Here is a 7,050-nt window from a genome sequence, read left to right as displayed (position 1 = left end):
GCTCTGGTATGAATCTAAATTGATGCTTATTTTTAAGCAATCTCCTTTCAGACAAGTATCGAAAAAAGTAATCTGTGAGTCTTCCAACCAGTCAGAAAGAACCAGTCATAAATGTTTCAGATAGGGCTCCAAAGGTTCAAAAATGCAGACGCCATATTGTACCTAACCTAAATACATCTATAAATTATAAAAAATTACTAATTTTATATAATGATTACTTACGATATTTTAACAGGATGTATCTGGAATAACGAGAATCTCAAATCATAACGGCCATAAGTTTTGTGAACGTTTCCATTTCATGATCTCATTTCAGTTCGAAACGAGAACTTCAGTAAAGCAGCAGCAGTTAACGAACAAGACTGATCGTGACCCCACGGCCGAAAGATTTCATGTTCTTGGGCATTGCGTCACGTGGAAGTTTTGTGACATTATTTTACTCGCTCTGTTTTACCGGAAGTCCATTGCACTCACATGAGCTACAGATCCCTTCCTTCCAGAGAATGTATCAAAATGTAATTCAGAATCTTTCGTGGTTTGCTTGTTTGCATCGGCAGTCGCATAACCTCATATGACAATACCCCGGGGACAGGAATCCATTTCTTCAGGGAATTCAGATTAGAATTAGTCATTTAGGATCATTAACTCGTGAAAAAATATATTAAAAATGAAGGGCTCGCCTTGTTATGCTGTTAATGGCCATAGCCTTAGTTGTGAGAGCAAAGAGAAGGACGGATTTCAAATAGATTTCTAAGACCTAAAACGGAGAAGGAAGTAGTTATGGTTTGTAAGGCCTGTTATTGCAATTATACTAATGATTTGCTTTACGGACAAAAGAAAATCATTTGTGAGTTGTGCCAGGGAAGGGACGAGTAAATTATTACATTACGTGTTTCCAGGTCTGATATTTTATATTTGAAGTCATAATAAAGATGATAATGCAGACATAAATCTTTCAAAAAAATGCTACTGCCCACAACTTCAACGAGTTCATGGGAAAAGGGATGTTTGATTAATCAGCACTGCATTTTTGCTGCGTACTATATCAAAGTCTCATATTTCATTTATTCAGAAAACTGGGTAAAAAAGGAAATCCCTTATTTTTAATCACAGTCCATGCATTATTACATATTTTTATATAGCTTAAGGCATGCATATTATCACTGGGTTAGACTGGTGAATGAGTTGTTTTTTTATATCTTCCAAGTATAATTATATATTCAGAAACTCTGCATGTCGGAAACGCACAGGTTTGTGATTATCACCAATAGGTATTCTTGTAGCTTGAGCAGACTTTTCTCACACAGTGCAGATGCTGCCTGAACCACCGGGATATGTGACGTCATCTCTTGGAGGAGCTGTTTGTGAGAAAGGCGCGGCGGTGGCGTGACTGTTTTCGTTGTACCTCACTATTATTGCAACCCTTAATCATATGTGAGGTTCCACAAAATAGTCATACGAATTAGTCGAAGCGACGCTATGCATCATCACGTGAACTGAATAGTGCTCTTAAAGTCATCCAATCTTTAGAATAAGATTGCAAGGAAAACGAGCAGTTGTCATAAACGCAATCACCTCTGTAGCAGAGGTTCCCAGCCGGTGGGTCGTCATCCCAAACAGAGGGTTAGTTGGAGGTCGCATAGGCCAATATGCAAAGCGTTCGTCCAAGTTCGTATTAAGCATATATTAACAATCCATGTCTCCACCGAATATTGCATTACAGTTAGATCAATAAAGCTTGTATGCATTGCTGAATATTGTTGTTTTTTATCTTAGGCTAAAGATATGTATTTAGACATTATAATATAATGGCTGATGTCGCAAGTCGCGGAATGTCGGTTTGAGAAGGGGGTCGCGAATGTTGAAGTATTGGGAACCACTTTGTTCGAGCATGAATTATGAATATCAGCTGACAGTTGCGACTTTACCAATAGGATCTTCATTGACAGTTCTCATTTTGTAAATGAAATACCCGAAACGAATAATGAATTCATAATCATAAAGTGTGTGATCGACAGTTGTTCTTTGCTATCATAATGTCTTGAATTTCGTAATTTTCACTATAATTACATTCCAAGTTAACTAAAAGAGAAATGGCTAGCTGTGGAATAGCAAATTTTGCTAAATTTTTCGCTAACCCCAAGACTGAAGGCGTATAGCCTGGAATTGACGGTGCAATTTTTGTCTTGACAAATGCAGTTACATTTGCATTTATCATATCATAAATTATAGATACTGTTGAATCATTTGGGAAATTTTGGGAAAATGCAATAACAGTTCTCAGATATATGAACATAACGGCTAGATTGCTATTGTTTACTTTGCTTGGTTTGAAAATATGTGTGTGTGTGGAGAGAGAGAGAGAGAGAGAGAGAGAGAGAGAGAGAGAGAGAGAGAGAGAGAGAGAGAGAGTAAGTGAGAGTGTATGTATGTATATATATATATATATATATATATATATATATATATATATATATATATATATATATATATATATATATATATATATATAATCAGACGCATACACACACACTAATATATATGTGTGTATGTGTTTGTATTTTATGTGTGTGTGTGTATTTGTGTGTTTGTAATATACATACAAATGGATGTATTTATAAGCAGTTGATCAGGCACACTTTGCTCGTTTTCTTGTCTTAGTATCTCAAAAGCTTTGCTAAACCACAGTGTCTTACAACTACATTTCCTCAGTTAGGAAACATCCTAAATTTGCAGCAATTGAGTAACTACTGTTACTTAGCACTTCAAACACGTTAACCACTGCATATTTCTTTATCAAATTGTTTAGTCAGCTCTTAGAAATGTATTGTCTAAAAAAAAATCTTTGAGTCAGTCCTGGAGGCATATATCATTGATAAAAAACGTAAAAAGTGCTACAGGAGAGAGTTGCATTGACCAATATGGGGGCGTCGACCTCGGCGTTCTTTTTATCAACAATTTCAGGATTAGCCGTGATCCTAGATTGACAACCGATAAGGCCTATTAAAAAGAAAAATTCCGTTTCCCATATGCCCGTAACTGAACATCGATTTTTTAATGCGCCCAAAGAGCTCGCCGTTGGCAAAATGTTTTCGCGTCCAATCGGGAAAAACGCAAAATCAACTGAACGGTCGACCAGACAAAACGTTTCGCGGAGCGTTGCGTGGCGACTAGGGCGAGAGTTAGAAGTGGTCTTGCCACTTCTGGATGGGATCTGTCCTCGAGCTGTAAAACTAGCAAAAAAACTGGTGTACTATGTATCGATCCAACTGTTACCTTTATGTCCATTTAGTTGGCATTGTCTATAAAATGGAATCTTATTTGGCCTCGATACAATAAAAAAAAAATCGTGTGCCGCATTTGAATTTTGAAAAAGTTCTGATAAACGGGAATTTTTATCGGCCTAAGACAGAGTTAGTGATCATATGCTAATGCATTATTATTCAGTGGGATCAGCCATTTTCGTTCCATCTATAGAGGATTTAATCAATATCAATCCTTGGCCCAGCCGTAAAGATGCAATGGTCCGATGTGCAACATGCTTTTGCTGACCGGCATTTATCACTAAGCCTAGTCCAGACCAAGATAAATTGTATCGAAACGGTTGTGCAACAGTGTATCCATACTGCCCCGATACAGTTGCTCTACATCTTCGTAGCGTTCCAAATTTGTTGCATAGTTTAGCGACTAGGGAAACACGATCAACTTTGTCTAGCGACTGGTGCGTGACAGTCGTGAAACATTTGCGCAACTTTGTATCTGATTTGTTTCACGAAGTGGCAGCTGCAGAGCGTGCCGCAAAATACAAAATACGAGGCTGTGGACGGTACTAAACTACGTAAGTCAATATATTTGCGTGATAGGCTAAAACATTTTTTCGACAGCAATAAACTACGTATCAATACAATTCTGTGATAGGCAACCAGTGTTTTTTTCTGACAGTGAGTCAATACCTATGCATGATAGGATATTTTTTCAGGCTTTTTCCTCTTTCCTGCTTTCGCAATGCCCCAAGACTAGGCTTTAAATAGGCAGTGCTTAGTCTGCAGCATATTTCACGTATCACTTCAGCATAATATAGATTCCATAAATTATACGACCTGCACTATTCCCAGTAACCTCAAAACCCATCCAGAAGCCTACTGATCAGTGATTACCAGAGGACGATGAGTCGTGTTGTGTATCGTGTCTCCCATATTTAGTGGGAAAAGCAGAAACACGGAACGAACAACCATTGCGAAACAAATTTGGATTGCTGCTCAACTGCAGAGTGACTCTTCAGATACTTTTTTTGTAGTACTGTTGCTCAACAAAGTATCTTGGCCAGGGCGTCGTTATGAAATCATGTTTCACAATTGTTTCGAAACAATTGCGAGACATTTATGGATTTGTTGAGGAACTGTTTCAGATACTGTATTGAGCAACAATGTATCTTGGCCTGGACTAGGCTTAAAAGAGGTTTCAACACAGATATGAACGCGCACTATGATCGTGCTCTGAGCTACACAACCTTGACTTATGGGAGTGGACTACTAATTGATGTAATTTTCTTCAAATTAATGCTCCATCCCGGTATGTTCTGCACTGTGCATCAAGAATTCAAAGAATTAAACTAGGATTAGAACAGGTGACCTAGACTACTTTGCTTCCCATTTATATATGGTAGTTTCTTCCTGTCTGTCAGAATCGAAACTTCATTGTATAGTATTGAACTTTTACCAGTGCACACTGTTATATACAAGTTGACTCGTTTGCTTTCAGGTGAATAATCTTTGGTGCATTAGTAGTACATGTCATGAACATTTCTCTGATCCCCAATGGCGATTGAGTCTGGCACTCCCAAGGCAATAAATCTCACAGACACAGAAAAGCGGATTTGACAATTACGCCCATCTGCTGCACGTGGATCGCTGTACGTCAAATAACAACTTCCACCCGCCCAACTTAGCTAGGTTGCAGGTGTTGTACACTTTGGATTATCAGACCAAACGGTTATTTGCATCATGTATAGATGAGTAGGAATTCTTCTAGTAGTTTTTTTTTTTTTCTCTCTCTCTCTCTCTCTATCTTTTTCGTGTACCTAATGTTCCTCTACAGAATTTATTTCATCACTAATTTCGTTCCACATTTCTCAGAGGATTCAGAGTCTCTGCCAATGGACGTCGCTGAACATTCGTCGATCCGGGGTTCAACGTGCTGGAACCAATCGTCACTATTCCCTAACAGCGAGAGCTGCATTCCGAACAAAGAATGACATATCCAGGGAAAATGTTGATTAAGGATGATATTGGTTAAGTTGCTCCACTTATCGCTACTTCTAGACAGCGGCCACATTCAGTGCTAGTGTTGGTGCCAGTGGACTGGGTGTTCAAAACATGCCTTCCCTCACCTTTCCTGAGAGAGTCGTTAGCAGAAATGTTGTTTGATATAATGTAAAGATCCATTAAACCCACAACTCATGCATTATCGTAATATGTATTACAGTGACGACCGATGTCACCCATTTCTCTGTCACTGCGCTTTATATTTACAGAGGCATGACTCAAGAACTGTTGAGAAATAAACAAATATTATATAACATTTTCTACTCGTAATAACCCCACGATTCTCCTGGTAATTCCCAGCAAGGGTCAGTTGCCTGCAGTTCAAGTCTCGTGATACAATGAATATAACTAAACTGTTTTATTTTTGCACGTTTACGTATATAGTATGATGAACAGATTTTGTCCGCGGCGCGCGCCATTTGGTATGTTAGTTGTATCAGTAGTGATATCAAAATATAAAACAGAATTACAAAATAGCTGCTGCTTTATTGGATGCGTATCATAATGCGTTTTTTATACCGGATTTTTTCAGGTTCTTATTCATAATGAACGCCACAATTATGCTGAACCTGAAATGTGTTATTGGTGATGGTCACTGACCTTCGAAATGTAGGTAGTGTTATTGGCGATTGTAGGGTTAGTTTTTTAATATTTGGAAATAAACTTCAGATATTTAATGATTGTCACTCAAATTACTGATGGCATGGATTTATCTGCGACTTAAAGATTAAGATATAACCTGGAAAATCGACGTTAATAGTTATTATTGGTACACGCAATTACACACACACACACACACACACACACACACACACACACACACACACACACACACACACACACACGCACACACACACACACACACACACACACACACACACACACACACACATATATATATATATATATATATATATATATATATATATATATATATATATATATATATATATGCTCTCCAATCATATATACAGTACGTCCTGCAATAAAAACAGAATAATAGTATATCAAAAATGCAAATGCCAATCGCTAATCATTAAAGGTCCTCAGTTCCCTTTCTCTGGTGGCTGCACCGCGTTCCGTCTCCGGATTGCTTGCCCCACGTGCTCGGTGCCATGAAAATTTGAGGTCAATACTGCTACTTTCTGTTATGGTTTGAAAAACATTGCTAAACCACTTATGATCGATCGTTATATTTCGCCACCTTTCTGGTGAGAGAATAGGTAACATTCTGCTTCTATGAGTGAATTAGGAAAAGAAAAGTGGATGGCATTGAACACATGTAAATGTTTATTGTTTTAATTAAAGTGTAAGAGAACTCTAACATTGTAGTTAGAAACCAGAAAATAGAACCGCTCCTTGAACAATTCTGTGGGGTCAGTTCTAATGATGTCGCAGCTCTCCTATTGGAACACCACATATCCGGAGAGATTGTTCCACCTGTTTAGTTCCCATGAAACTTTAGCAAAGATTACTTTTATCTTTACCAGCCAGAAGACTGTCAGAAACATTTAAATGCCCAATGAAGGGCATTCATTACCTGAGGAGATTATTAATATCTTGAGGAATCAGACATAGTGTCTTAACTATCCACTCAACCTGTTTTATTCCAACGTACACGGACCGGGCAGGCAGGGGCCTCTGGAGCGATTGCTCGCACAAAAGACGCTTCCTCAGGAGTGAAGCGCGAACGGACCGAGGCAGAAGCCGCTCTGCAACATTTTAT

The sequence above is a fragment of the Penaeus vannamei genome, chromosome 14 (genome assembly GCF_042767895.1).
Source record: "Penaeus vannamei isolate JL-2024 chromosome 14, ASM4276789v1, whole genome shotgun sequence".
NCBI lineage: Eukaryota > Metazoa > Arthropoda > Malacostraca > Decapoda > Penaeidae > Penaeus > Penaeus vannamei.
The sequence above is the reverse complement of the archived record's forward strand: the minus strand, read 5'-3'. Positions refer to the sequence as shown.